Genomic DNA, 15,948 nt, shown 5'->3' with positions numbered 1-15,948 from the left:
GGCTATGACGTCTGGGAATTAACCTACCCATATTTAGGTGTTTTGAAAGTATTGCGATTTCTCTAAGACAGATAATATGGATAAACTTCAGAAGTTAATGAATTCAACCTGTAACTTTAGATATAGGAGGATGGAATGTGTATTTTTTAAATTGAAGCTTAATTTAATTAGAATACTCAATATACTTGAGCAGTGTAAATACCACTCAATTAAAAAAATCTTTCTCAACTAAAAATCCACACATTTAAGTAATTACAAAAAACTTAGAAATTTAAACAACTTAGAAAATAGTCTCTCATCAAGGATTGCTATTGAACTAAAAACAATTAATGGCAGTTGGTTTGTGTTTGAGTCCTGGCTATGACAGCTAACTCCCAACAAAATATTCTAAAACACAAAATGAAACAAAAACAGAAGTAAGATGAATTTTAAAGCACCACAAAGTGGTACATATAAAGAGGATCACTTCTTTAAAAAGAAAAAAACACACATTTAAAAATATGCCTTTATTTAAAAAGAGAAAACAGGTTACAATCCAAGAGTAGATGAAGTTATAGTCTTTGAACAAGCTTCTTCCTTCTCTCTGGGCCTCTGACTTCTCACCATATTACAGGAAGGGCAGATTAACTGATACGCTCTCAGAGATCTCCCCCAGTTCTAAAATCCTCTGAATTTATGCTTCTACAGACTATTTCTTAATGGACCATAATCAGAAATAAAACTACGGGCTTGTGGACAAATCTTTTGAATAGCTGACTTACATGAGTGGTCCTCGGTCCTGACTAGAAATAGGAACCACCTCAGGAGCTTTTAAAAAATAACACTGGAGACTGAGTTGTGAGTTGTGTGGCTCTAGGATGGGGCCATTTTCCCCTCACACGTCCAGCAGTATACAGTGCTCCCTTCATGTGGCCAAATCTTGGTCTGTTTGGGCCTGATAAATTCTGCTGGCCTCACCCTGATGACTCCCTGAAAACCCGCCCCACCACAAAGGTCTATGGGCACCTGGTAGGTGGCAGCTAAGCTTGATGTACCCTGGGACTTTTGCTGAGTAGATTCAGACCCAGCACTGGTGCTGAGTTTGGACCTGTGTCATTCTGGTGAATACCACTTACCCTGACCTGGTGAATCACTGAGAACCTACCACATGCAACTTAGGTACTGCCAGAGGCTCTCTCAGTGACTGAACCTATCAGTCAGCCAGCCAGCAGGTAGGCTGCCTTGGGTTTTGCTGACCAGCCCCATGGGCCTGATGCTGGTCAAAGCTGGCCTTGGTGCACAGCTTCATCCTCCTGCACACACCCAGGCCCAGCAGAAGCAGCCAAAAATTATGGATTGCTTTGTAGCTCCAAACAGGTTGACCAGAGCCCATAACAGGCAGTGTCTGATGTTGATCTGTAGCAGAGTCCCTCCCAGGAGGCCCCAGAACCAACATACCCGGTGGCCCAGACAACATCATAGAATGATCCAATTAGTTTCAAAAGCAGCATATCTAAAGAGACATCTTGGCAGGCGCCGGACCCTGTTGAGGTGAATTCTGTTTCATGTAGTCAGCACCTACAGAGCAGCTCATACACTGTGGTCAAGGTTGATTCTCACAGTCAGCCAGCCTGAGAGTTGACCTCACACATGAAAGGGCCAATAGCAACGAAGACTCAATTACAACAGGGGGACTCACATAACCCACACAGGGACATTCCTGGAGCACCCACATCCAGTGATTAAGGAGGCTGCGCCACTGAGTCCCAAAAGGCAATTACGTACTACACAAGGCCACCCTACCACCACTGGGAGTCATAGCAGATCTACCTAAAACACAAAAACAAACACAAAGAAGCAAAATGGGGAGACAAAGAAACATGCCCCAAATGAAAGAACAGGAGAAATCTCCAGAAAACGAGCTAACTGAAATGGAGGCAAGCAATTTATCAGATATAAAGTTTTTAAAAAATGGTTATAAGGATACTCAAGGAATTTAGAGAACTTCAACAAAGAGATAGCAAGCATTAAAAAGGACATAGAAACCATAAAAAAGAATGAGCCAGAAATGAAGATAAAATACCTGAAATGAAAAATACACTAAGCGGTATAAACACTAGATTGGGTAAAGCAGAGAATCAAGTCAGCAATTTGGAAGGCTAGTGAGGATAGGTAAGGAACCTTCAGGACAACATGAAGTGTTAACAACATCTGCATCACAGGTGTACAAGAGAGAGAGAGAGAGCAAGGGATTGAAAGCCTATTCAAATAATAACTAAAAACTTCCCTAATCTGGTGAAAGAAAAAACACACAAGTCTAGGAAGTGCAGAGAGTCCCAAACAGGATAAACCCAAAGAGTCACACACCAAGACACATCATAAAATGACAAGGTTAAGGACAAAGAGAGATGCCTAAAAGCATCAAGAGGACAGTTGTTCACTTACAAAAGAGCTGATTGTTCAACAAAAACATTTCAGGCCAAAAGGGACTGCACAAAATATTCAAAGTGATGAAAAGCAGGGACCCACAACCAAGACTACTTTACCCACCAAGGCTATTATTTAAAAATACAGGAGAAATAAAGAGCTTTCTAGATAAGAAAAAACTAAAAGAGTTCATTACTACCAAACCAGAATCACAAGAAATGTTAAAGGGTCTTCTTTAAGAAGAAGAAAAAGGAAGAAAACACAGAGGAATATAGTTATAAAGAATAAAATGGTAATAAATATGTACCTATCAATATCACTTTAAATGTAAGTGGCTTAAATGCTTCAATCAAAAGATATAGGGTAGCAGAATGGATAAGAAAACAAAACCCATATATATGTTGTCTACAAGAGACCCACCACCTCAGAACAAAGGATACACAATGACTAAAAGTAACAAGATGGGAAATGATATTTCATGCTAATGGAAATTTTAAAAATGGGAGAGCAATACTTGTATCATATGAAATAGACTTGAAAACAAAGGCCATAACAAGAGACGGAGAAGGACATTACTTAGTGCTGAAGGGATTAATCCAACAGGAGGGTATAATTCTTATAAACACTTATGCACTCAACACAGGAGCACCTAAATACCCAAAGCAAATCTTGATGAATGTAATGGGAGACCAATAGTAATACAGTCAAAGTAGGGGGTTTTAATACATCACTGACATCAACAAATAACTCTTCCTGATAGAAAATCAACAAAGAGACTACAACCTTAAATGACACACTACATCAAAAAGGATTTAACTGATATCTTCAGAACATTTAACCCCAAAGCAACAGAATATAACTCTTTTCAAGTATACATGGGACATTTTCTATGTTAGACAACATATTAGGACACAAAACAAGTATCAATACATTTAAAAAGACTGAAATCATATCAAGCATCTTCTCTGACCACAATGCTATATAACTAGAAATCAATCACAAGAAAAAAACCTGAAAAACACATAAAGACATGGAAGATAAATAACGTGTTACTAAACAATAAATGGGTTAACAATGAGATCAAGGAAGAAATCAAAAGATACCTTGAAACAAATGAAAATGAGAACAGAAGAACTCCAAGTTTATGAGACACAGCAAAAGCAGTCCTAAGAGGGAAATTCATAGCATTATAGGCCCACCTCAAGAAATAAGAAAAATCTCAAATAAACAATCTAACTTTACACTTAAAGGATCTAGAGGAAGAACAACAAAGTCCAAAATGAGAAAAGGAAATAATGGAAATCAGAACACAAATAAATGAAAGTCTAAAAAAATATAAAAGATCAATGAAATCAAGTGCTGGTTCTTTGAAAAGATAAAGAAATCTGACAAGCCTTTAACCAGACCCAACAGAAAAAAAAAAGAGAGAGAGAGAGAGAGAGAGAGGACCCAAACAAACACAATCAGAAATAAAATAGAAAAAGTAACAACTAACTGCAGAAATACAAGGGATTGTAAGAAAATATTATGAACAACTATGTGCCAGCAGACTGGACAATATGTACAAAATGGATACAGTCCTAGAAACATACACTTTCCCAAACCTGAGTCAGGAAGAATTAGAAAATCTGAACAGACATATTATAACTAATGAAATTGAAGCAGTAATCAAAAAACTCCCAAAAAAGGTCTAGGACTAAATGGCTTCACAGATAAATTTTATCAAACATTCAGAACAGAACTAATACCTAGTTTTCAAACCAGTCCAAAAAATTTAAGAGGAAGGAATGTAACAGGGTACAGCCAAGGGACACCCCCAACCTCTGGCATGGTCATTTAACATATCTATAGCCTTTAACTGGTTGCATAAATATGTTAAATAGCTCTGGCCACGCCTTGAGCCAGGGGGATGGGAGTGACTTCAACCCAGGATGTAACTGGGAAGCAACTTTCCCTGGTTACAGTGCTTGTGTTAGAGCTTGGAGGTGACTGGCTCCACGCCATGGGGCCACGCCTGCCCAGACTTACTATGGCAGCCCAGAAAAGCTGGACGAATACGGGAATGCTGACAGGTGTAACTGATTGTAGAAGGAGTCGGAAATGGGGCTGCAGAGGAAGATGGTGGGGGGATTTAAACCCAGGCAAGGCAACCATACCAGTGCGCAGGACCATGCTGCTTGAGCAGAGGAGTTGGGACCACGCAGCTGTGGCAGGAATTACTATGTGGTTTGGGCAGAGATTGTGATCACGCGGCTTTGGGTTGCTCCCTTTTGCCACGTGGCCTAAGAAGCAGGAGAGACTTGGCCTGGAAGAAAAGGGGTGAAAGGACTCTTGCTGGTGGACCATGAGAAGGTGCCACATGGCTTTGGATTAACTGGAGATTGTGGTGGTGACACAGCTGATGGTGCTGGGAGTCTGAATCACGGACTTCTACTTCTTTTACTGAGTTACAATGCCCTGGACTGGGCAAAGGGAAGAAAGGACTATGTGCATTTGTGGGTATTCTAAAGAACTTTAGTATTTTAATGAAGATATTAAGTCATTACTCTAAGTCTGTATAACTTATAAATAAATAATTCTTTTCCTTTTCACCAATCTCTGGCATTGAGAGACGTCTTTCCTCTGATGGCAGGCAAGACAACCCTAGTAAGTTGGGGGGGGGACTCCCAGAGAAAAAAGGGGGGCCTTTCGGTAATAGTGTATCGTTCACACCCCCAGGTCTGTTCTGTAACAGGAAGACTCCTGAGGTCATTTTACATGGCTAGTATTATCCTAATTTCAAAACCAGATAAGGACACTGCGAAGAAGGAAAATTATAGGCAAATATCCCTGATGAACATAGATGCTAAAATCCTCAACAAAAATATTAGCAAACTGGATCCAACAATACATTAAAAAGATCATACACCGTGATCAAGTGGGTTTTATTCTGGGGATGCAAGATTGGTACAAATCAATAACCATGATACAGCCCTGGTCAGGTGGCTCAGTTGGTTGGAAGGTCGTCCTACGCACCAAAAAGTTTGTGTGTTCGATCCCCAGCCAGGGCACATACAGGAGGAAACCAACTGATGTTTCTCCCTCATATCAATGTCTGTCTGTCTGTTTCTCTCCCTCCCCCCATCTCATCCCTGCTCTAAAACCAACAAATATATCCTCAGGTGATGATTTAAAAAATAAAATATGTGATATTCCACATAAACAAAATGAAGGATAAAAATCACATGATCATCAATAAATACAGCAAAAGCACTTGATAAAATTCAGCACCCATTCATGATAAAAACTTTCAGCAAAGTGAGAATAAAGGGAACATACCTCAACATAAAAAGGGCCATATATGACAAACCCATAGCCAACATCATACTTGATGGGCAAAAACTACAAGTGTTGCCCTTAAGATCAGGGATAAGACAGGGATGTCCACTTTCAACACTCTTATTCAATGTATTACTGGAATTCCTAGCCACTGCAATCAGATAAGATAAATAAAAGGCATCCAAATTGGAAAGGAAGAGGTAAAACTCTCATTATCTGCAGATGGCATAATACCATATAGAGAGAATCCTAAAAATTCAACCCAAAACTACTAAAACTGACAAATGAATTCAGTAAAGTAGCAGGATACAAAACAAATATCCAGAAATCAGTTGTATTTTTATACACCAGTAATGAACTACCAAACCCCTTCACAATTGCTTCAAAAAGAATAAAATACCTAAGAAAAAATTTAACCAAAGATGTAAAAGACCTGTACTTGGAAAATTATAAGACACTGAAAAAAGAAATTGAAGACTATACAAATACATGGAAGCATATACTATGTTCATGTATAGGATAAATCAACATAATTAAAATGTCCATACTACCCAAAGCAATCTATAGATTTAATGCAATTCCTATCAAGATACAAATATTTCACAGGACTAGAACAAATATTCCAAAAAATGTATATGGAACCACAAATGACCCTGAATAGCAACAGCAATCTTGAGAAAGAAGAACAAATTTGGAGGAATCACACTACCTCATATCAACAAGGTCCTAGTAATCAAAACAGCAAGGTAATGGCATAAAAACAGACACACAAACCAATGGAACATAATAGAGAGCCCAGAAATAAACCTATACCTTTATAGTCAATTAATATTTGACAGAGGAAGCAAGCACATACAATGGGCTAAAGATAGTTTATTCAATAAATGGTGTTGGGAAAATTGGACAGATATGTACAAAAAATGAAATTAGACTACCTTTTACACCATACATAAGAATAAATTCAAAATAGATTAAAGACTTAAATGTAAGACTTGAAACCATAAAAAGTCCTAGAAGAAAACACAGGCAGTACAATCCCAGCCATTTCTCATGGCAGTGTATTTTCAGATATGTCTTCTCGGGCAAGGGAAACAAAAGAAAAAATAAATAGAACTACATCAAACCAAAAAGTTTTTGCATAGTAAAGGAAACCATCAACAAAATGAAAAAGACAATGTGCTAAATGACAGAACCTACTCACTAATGATACATCTGATAAGGGGTTAATATCTAAAATTTATAAAGAACTTACATGACTCAACTCCAAAAACAAAAATTGAAAATGGTCAAAGCACCTATGTAGACACTTCTCCAAAGAGGACGTACAGATGGTTGATAGTCATATGACAGATGCTCAAGGTCACTAATCATCAGAGAAATGCAAATTAGAACCACAATGAGATATAATCTCATACCGGTCAGAATGGCTACCATCAATAAATCAACAAACAACAAGTGCTGGCGGGAATGTGGAGTGAACAAAACACTTGTGCACTGTTGGTGGGAATGCCAGTTGGTTCAGCCACTGTTGTAAACAGTATGAGATTTCCTCAAAAAATTAAAACAGGAACTGCCTAATGACCCAGTAATTCCAATTCAGTATATGTATCCAGAGAAAACCAAAACACTACTTCACAAGAATATATGAACCCTTATGTTCACTGTAGAATCATTTTCAATAGCCAAGATTTGAAAGCAGTCCAAGTGCCCATCAGTAGATGAGTAGATAAAAAGGCTTTGATACCTTTACATAATGGAATACTACCTGGCCATAAAAAAGGAGGAAATCTTACCTTTTGCAACAGTATGAGTGAACCTGCACAGTACTATGTCAAGGGAAGTTAGCCAGTCAGAGAAAGCCAAATAATGTATGATTTCACTTAAATGTGGAATATAATAAAATAAACAAAGAAAATAGAAACAGACTCATAGATTGAGAACAGATCGACAGCTGTTAGAAGGGAGGGGATTTGGGAGGCTGCGTATAAAAAAAAAGTTTTTTTTAAGCAAAAACAAAACAAAACAAAACTCATAGACACAGACCACAGTATGTTAATTACCAGTAGGAAAAGGTGGGGTAGGGAGGTAGAAGAGGGTAAAAGGGGATCAATGGTGATCAAAGAAGACTTGACTTGGGGTGGTAACACACAATAAATATACAGATGATGCGTTATAGAACTGTACACCTGAAACCTATTTTATTAACCAATGTTGCCCCAATAAATTCAATAAAAAATAAAAGTAATATTAAAAGTTTTTTAAAAATAGAGTAATAACCTCCCTTCCCAACACACAGCAGTTTCTAATTTAATTGATCTAGGTTGAGATCCAAGCGTAGATATTGTAAATGATTTCCAGGGGATTCTAATCTGCATTAAGATCTACAGATTTAGACTAAGGGTTAAAAACAAATGCAGCCAGAGCCCAAATAGGAAAGATACATGAGCAAAGCTGATTGGGCATCAGGGCCTGGAGAACATGTGTCCCGTCTATTTCAATAGAAAAAAAGCCAGATCTTTTGGTTTTTTGTTTTTTTTTTTCAAGAAATGCCCGAAATACAGATTTTAAATGAAATCCTGACATTTAAATGTTGACAACTAATTCCAAACAATTTTTAAAGAAACCACAGGTCACACAAAATACACTCACAGGCTTTGTTTTTACAGCCACCAGTTTGCAGCCTAAACAAAACCAGTTCAATGCAGCAAACTCAAGACTGTCCCTGTACTCTGTCCTGTCTCTCTCCCTCTCAGAGCCTCTCAGAGCCTCTTCCCCTGTACCCTGGGCAAAGCCTATCCCTTTCCTTAGGCTTTCCATTGTCTCTTTCTTTTCCAATCTTCATCATTCCTAAGAGATGGAAACTGAGATCCCCACATTAAATCTTCATGTGGCCCTGGCTGGATCACTGGACCCGTTGCTATGCCTGGGGAAATTCAGGTTATAAATTGTAACCTGAGGCTGTGGCTCCGTGATGTCAACAACTGGTTAGTTTAGTTGAGTCAAGGGAAAAGTCATCATGATTTCACATTTGTAAGACTTTATCCAATAACATATGGAGGTCTTCATTTAATTTGATTTTGTCTGCTTTTAATTCTAAACCACTGCATATTAGAATTATCCCTGGTGTTACGGGGGTTTGTTTTGTTTATTTTATTTATTTATGTTTTTAATTTCCACCCCTGGCAAACTAAATACGAATCTCTGGAAATGGAGTCTAGGCATTCACAGCTTCTAAAAGACCCCAGGTAAGACTAATGTGAAGCCAGAGTTGAGAGTCTATAACCTAAACCCATCTTCTAAAGGTTAGCAGTGTGTTTATCCTCAGATGATTATCATCGTTCATAGTTTCTTCCGCTTGTTCAAGGATTTTCTGAGTTCTGTTCTCATTGTATCTTTATAACTCTGTAAGTTAGGCAGCTCAGACACTATTTTTAGCATTAGACCAGCGGCTTTCAACCCATGTGACCAAGAATTTTTAAAACATGTAATACCTGAGTATTTAGTCAGGGGCACTGACCTCTTTTTCCTTAGATTGTCAAATTAATAAATGATAACAGCCAACACAACAGCTGTTCAATGTGAATGAATCAAAATAATACCTACCTTTTTAGGTCAGGTTGGCAAAATATAAAATATGTATTCTGGTGTGCCATAGAATTTTAGTAATTTGTTTATGTGTGCCATGAGATGAAAAAGGTTGAAAATGGCTGCATTAGACGGATGAGAAAATGAGGCATAAAAATGTTAAGTGGGTTGCCCGAGTGTACCCAGCTAGTTATTGGCAAAGACACATTGTGATTCTTCCACTGGAGGCAGAGTTCCTTGATTGCAACCCCAGGCCTGCGAAGTTTCTCCAGACCATAGCGCATTCCTAATCACTTAAGTTGTCTGTCAGTGAGCAACTTAACACACAGGTGGTAACTAGAAAACCAATTAATATAATGTGATCAAATTTCAGAAACAAGTATAACAATGGCTCAGTTTAGGGTCTCTGTTAAAAGGTGTGTTTTTTGAAGTCTAGATGTTGAATGTGCTTACTTCCACACACATACTTCCCCCACCCCCACACCACACCACCTTTCACAGATGCATATTCTCCCAGAGACTGAAAAGATTCAGGTAGTTTCCATCAAGATATTATTTTCAGAAAAGTATTTTTAAATGATTACATAGTCATAGAATATCAGAGGTAAGGGAAACTTTACTGATCAACTTTCCCCACTCCCTATGGTACATGAGAAATCTGAAGTTCTGTTTAATGCAATATATATAGAATACTAACACCATGCCAAGCACTTCACATCCATTATTTTAATTAAATCTTCAGGACAACTCAATAAGATGGGTACCACTACTGCCGCCACCACCATCATCATTATTCCCATTAAACAAATGAAGAACAAACAAAAACCCCTGAGGTTTAGAAATGCTACACAACTTACTCAACCTCCCTAGGCTTGTAAGCAAGAGCTGGTACAGTCATCCCTTGGTATCCTAGGAAGAATGGTTCCAGGGCCCATATGGATACTAAAATCCATGGAAGCTCAAGCCCCTTATATATTGAGTAGGCCAAAGAGTCCTTTGCGTTTTTTCCCTATGATGTGTTTAGTTTTCTTTAACTTCATTCAAAACAATTTTGTTAGATTGTATTGTGACAGCTGTCATATCAGCATGCATTTTTAAAAAAACATAAAAATTGGTGAACCTTTGTGCAGCTATTTTAGTACTGAAGATGGGAAAAAAAATATACATTTTTGGCGTATTATGCTACTATTTCAAGAAAGGTAAAAATGCAACTGAAATGTAAAAAAAGATTTGTGCAGTGCATGGAGAAGGTGCTGTGACTGGTTGAATGTGTCAGAAGTGGTTTGTGACGTTTCTTGGTACTATTGACATTGTAGCCAAATAATTCTTTGCTGTGGGGCTGTCTTATGCATCGGAAGATGTTTAGCAGCACCCCAGCATCTACTCACTAGAAGCCAATAATGGGAGATAGCTAACATACTCAAAATAATCAAATCAATAAAAATTATTGGTGAAAATGAAAAATGTCTTTTATTTTATGGAAAAAACATAATGGACTTTTTGGCCAATCCAATATAATGGTTTAGTATTTGTATACACCTAAGCATATCTTCCCATATACTTTAAATCATCCTTACATTACTTATAATACCTAAAACAATGTAAGTGGTATGTAAATAGGTGTTATATACTGTGTTGTTTAGAAAATAATGACAAGGAAAAAAGCCTGCCCATGTTCAGCACAGACGCAACCATGGTAGGCCTAACTACATAGTACAGGTCAGCCACAACATAACATTTTTAAAAATATATTTTCTAATCTGTGGTTGGTTGAATCCAGGGATGCAGAACCCTCAGATTCTAAGGGCTGACTGTAGTTACATTTGACTGAAAGCCACCTTCCATCACCTGGTGTGACAATAGTGCAATCAGTAAAAGGTAAACAATTTTATGAAAATGCTAAGAGATAAACACTTATTCAAAGAGGTAAAAAATTGGCATTTGGGCTAGTCCTTCACAAATATGTAGAATTTCAGTAGGCATTCCAGTCTGGAATCAACACATACTAAGTCAGAAAAGTGACAGGGAGGGAAAAGGGTGAACTGGGACAAAGATGGAGAGAGGTGAGGAGTCACACTGTGGAGGGTTCTGAGTGCCTGGTTAAGGATTTTTTTTTATCCTCACCAGAGGGCATTTTCTCAGTGCTTTTAGAGACAGAGAATCATCCACGAGGAAGAGAAGCATCAATCCATCAATCAATTGTCTCTCGTGCGACTGGACCTGGGACCAAACCAGCAACCTAGGTATTGTACCCAGATGGGGAATTGAACCCACAACCCTTAGGTCACAGAAGGCACTCCAACCGAGCCACACCAGCCAAGGCCTGGTTAAGGAATTCATGCTGGGGAACCCACTGAAGGTTTTTAGAAGCAAGTTCTAAACTGATTTTTAGAAATATAGATCTCAAGGACGGGTCAAGATTAAAGGGAGCTTGGTATGGAGGAGACTAGCTAGAAAGCTGTTACACCTCATTAATTAGCTGCTTCACTCTTAACAATGAGTTGCACTTGCACCGTCCTCTCCTGAGCGCTGGTTTCCTGAGTGCTGGTTCCTTTAGTGTGCCTCTGTGTCTGTTTTAATGATTCTTGCATTCCACACCTACTTGAATTGCCATATCTAGGTCAGGTGACAGGGACCTGCATTTGGACAGTGGGACTGGGGACGAAAAGACAGCTTTGAGGGGCATTTTCAAGGGCCTGGTAACTGCTCAGAAGTGTGGAATGAGTAAGGGAGACGAAAAAGCAGAGTAGAAAAGTAGTTATGTTTCAACTTAGGAGAAGGAACAAATGATGAGATGGAGAAAAAATGGTCAGCAACATAAAGAAGTGAGTGAGCTTAGCCAAGTTCTCAGTCGAATGGGCGTTTCATTAAGCAGCTAATCTGCTGGACATTAGGGGGACAATGATGAGTAAGATAGGTTTTGCTTTCAGGTATGTACCATCCAAAATGAGGAAAAGACAAGACTTGCAATAGCCTGATGCCTGGCCTCCTAATCTCAGGACAAATGTCACCCTCTCACACAGACACTCCTAGAGCGCCTCAAGCACCCTCCCCCACCACACGACCCTGTTTTATTTCTTCATTGCACTACTAAATATCTGAAAATCATTTATTATACATGCCTTTATTGCCTGTCTCCCATGAGCACAGAAGCAGGAAATGCATCTGGTTAGTTGCTGCCTGCAACAAAATAAGTCCCCAAGTAGGAAATATTTACTGAATATGTTAAACAAATGTAAAAACTGAATAGACCTCATGAAGGTTAAGACCTCCAACCAAACCAGGCAGGGATGCAGATGCTTAAGGTGACACCCTGAGAACTGGACTGAAGAGTAAAGCCATTCCAAGTTGAGGCTGACCCCAAATCCGGGGGACCCACAAGAGATCAGTGCCCCGACTTCACTATCTCCCACGGGTTTCAGGGGTCCCAAGCCTGCGGGAGATGTTTAACAATGCGGGCAGCCAGCCACCTAGATCAGGTTTTCTTTCCGTTGTCTTTCTGACGTCAGGAAAAGCACGAGTTGCTGCACAGTTTCTTCCATCAAAGTGACAAATTACAGCCTTGCTGGGCCCTGCAGTCTGCAAACCGTAGATTTAGTCTTCTCCTCCCCTTTATACTAAAACATTTTAAACCCACCGCAGAGATGTCAAATCCATAAGTACCATTTCCCAGTTCTGGAGTCTTTTTTACTACATACATCACCATGGATTCGTCGGACAAAGTACGTGATCCCAGCAGCAGTTAGGTTTTCACCGGAGTAATAATGAGATACAAACGGGGTCTGCGCCGCAGAGCGAGACACAAAGGACTTTCAATTTTAGCACCACCCTCCCCAACCCTAGACAGCCTGTGAAAGGCACCCGAAACGCCGTGACGCTGTTACCGCGAAATTTTTTGCCGCCATATGCACTTCCACCTTCTCTGACTACAGTTCTGCCCAAACAGGGGCGAAAGATTCCGCAGGGAAACAGCGTCTAGGCAGCGCTGTGTCGTGTGGGGGTCCCAGTGGGTGCTGAGGGGCCCGACGCTCCGGGAGACGCACACTAGGGCGCTGGAGTGTTCCCGACCCCACGCCGCGGCCAGTCTAAAGGCCTTTTGTGGCAACATTTTGGGGGGACGCGAGCGAGGTGCCAGGGTGTGGGGAAGAGGTGGAGTGGAGGCCAGGGCAGTTCCAGCCCGGACCCCCGCGCAAAAGGTGGCTTTTGTTCGCCAGCTCCGGTGATCCCAGCTCCCAGCACAGCACTTCCCTCAGTCTCCCTTTCTTGATTTTGGAAACAACCTCTTTAGAGCGGGAAAGGACAGTGAGTCACTGCTAGCATCCTTTAGAAATCTCCCCCCGCATCCGGCATCCGCTTTCTCCTCTCGGTTAAGGAGACCAGGGTAGCAAACGTGCCCGGATTTACTCGAGCTACGCGGCCAGTCATTGAGACCCAGCCGACCGCACTCACGCCCCGGGGGCATCACATGCTCTCTCCTCTGGGCCCTATGGACACAGGAAACTACCCCAAAAGCCCAGGATGCAAACTCTCCTCGGGTACGCAGTCCCGACCTCACGCTGGCTGAGCTCTGCCTGCAGACCCGCGCGGTCCCCGACCCTTGTATATTTAACCGGAGCGGGTGCCCCACGCTCCCACTATGAAAACAGAACCAAAAAGTAAGCCACAGCCGACGCGAAGGTGAAACGAGGGGCCTCTGCGCTTCCGGACGCTACCGCGTGCATTCGGAACAACAGGGGACCCGGACTTTTCCTTTTCCGAAAGGAGAATCCGAACGCGTGGGGCACAGCCGCGCACTCCTTCCTTTCAGGCCTGCCCCGATGACTTCTGCGTTCCCGCCGCCTCCTCGCACATCTCCAGCATCCCTGCCTCCCGCCGCCGCTCCCTCAGCTCCCCCGAGTCAGGAAAAGCACCCTACCTCGGGCTATAAAGGGAAAAGTGTCAAAAGGAGAGAGCCGTCAAGGTGTCCGCCCTTCCAGATTTTCCCACTGGCCGTGAGATGTCCTTTGTGCCAGGGTCTGGCTGCCTCAGTCGGTAAAACGTGTTCTCCGTCTGCTGGGGCTGGGGGTGGGGGTGGAGGGGAGCTCGGTGTGGCGTGGCAGATTTCCCAGTAAGGTGAAGGGCGGAGGTTACGGGCGACCTTCAGGCAGTGTGGCGTGGCCGCCCCAGCCCGCGCTCCACTGTCTCTCCTCCTCCTTTGGGGCGGACTGCATCAGAGTCACCCCCCTCTCCCCCCACCCACACTCTGCCCCGCCAACTTCGCACTTACTGCGACACGCTATAGCGTTGAGGGTCTCGAATCCTGGTCTTTCTCCTGCTGGGGGGGCGCGTCGCCCGTGCGCATCCATGGCTCGTGACAGTTTAACGGGAAAAGTCAAGCCATGCCTCCGCGTCCCGAGCGCAGTCACCTCCTCCACCGGGCGTCCGCTCTTCAGCCAGAACTGCGTGTCACGGAGCAGCGCTGCCGTCACACGGTTTCTGCTGGCGGCCGCACCTGCTGCCTCCCTCTCGCCGCAAGCGGAGGATGCAGCAACCGCGGCTGGCGGAGACTGAACATCGGGGAAGGGGTGAGGGAGGGGTTGCGGGGTGTGCGTGTGCTCGGCACACGGACTGTGGCGGCGGGAGCGGAGGCTGCGCGGAGCCTGGACACCTGCCCCACGCCCTTCTGGGGTCCGGCAGCGAGCCCAGAACCCGGCTGCTGCGGCGGCTGGAGCCTTGGGGATGGAAGTGGTGCGACTAGGAGGGAGCAGGCGGAAGAAAGGGGGGCTGTTCCCTCACCGGGAGGCGCATTTTGGGGCACGCCGGTGTCCGGCCAGGCCGCGGGGGTGTTGCATTGTGGGAAGGGAGCCGAGCGAGGATGGCCGCGGGAGTGGGGCCGTGCCGCAGCTCCTGAAGGCGCTCACAGGGCCTGGACCTGCGGTCAGCAACGCAGCGGTGTGTCGTCCCCGGCGACAGCACCGAGGCCGCCAAGATTGGCGGGAAGGGGACCGAAGTGACGCGGGCATCCAGGCTCTACGGCACCTTCAAAACAGCCTTTGTTTCTAACCCGCAGTGGGAGGGGCCTCCCGTCTTCCAGAACCTGCAGCCGCAGTGCTCCTCCGCCCTCCCCCGAGACCTGTGCTGTGGATCTTTGTTTTGGGGCCTGGGTGTAAATGGGCGCGAAGAATTTGCTGAGCCGGGAGCGCGCACCAGGCTGGGCGCGAAGAGGCCGGCGGGTCGGTGGCCTGGACACCCCACGTGACTCCTTCCCGCAGGCTGGGCGCGCCGGGGTCAGCCGAGCCCGGGCGCTCCGAACCCGCGGGTGGTTGCGGACACGGGAGCGGGATGCTGAGGGCCGGACGACTGTTTCTCTCTTTTGCGTATTCTTTGTTTCAGCCCTTTTTAATTGGGCACTTCTTGCAGGGGATTTGTTTCCTTAAAAATGGCGACAGGAAATCCCACCTGCGCGTCAGCCAATTAGACTGTCATTACCGCGCGAATTTGCAGGGTGGGAACTCGAGCTTTTCATTGACAGGAATGGTTCAGTCTTCATGTTCCATCAAAACAGGAAAGGGAAGATGAATCATAACTCAAATTAATCTACCTGGAGTGTTTCAAGCGGGCAGACTGAGTAGTCACTGTAATGGAGTGGCTATGGCTTTT

The 15,948-nt window shown here is 43.0% G+C and overlaps 1 protein-coding gene across 2 annotated transcripts in view; it reads right to left on the bottom strand.

The window, feature by feature from the left end:
- SLC38A1 (solute carrier family 38 member 1) overlaps window positions 1-15,311 on the bottom strand; it is a 69,463-nt gene extending 54,152 nt beyond the window's left edge. Inside the window, exon 1 of one of the 2 annotated variants that reach the window (XM_045828964.1) lies at window positions 14,576-15,311. The gene's annotated coding sequence lies outside the window, so the exon portion shown is untranslated. Of the gene's footprint in view, window positions 1-14,224; window positions 14,485-14,575 lie in introns of those variants that run through there. The other variant, XM_045828965.1, reaches the window with a different exon arrangement.
- Between the last annotated feature and the right edge of the window lie 637 nt (window positions 15,312-15,948).

Source organism: Phyllostomus hastatus, unplaced genomic scaffold (genome assembly GCF_019186645.2).
Source record: "Phyllostomus hastatus isolate PE091 unplaced genomic scaffold, TTU_PhHast_1.1 phas_scaffold_93, whole genome shotgun sequence".
Taxonomy (NCBI): domain Eukaryota; kingdom Metazoa; phylum Chordata; class Mammalia; order Chiroptera; family Phyllostomidae; genus Phyllostomus; species Phyllostomus hastatus.
This window is presented reverse-complemented; position numbering and strand designations above follow the sequence as displayed.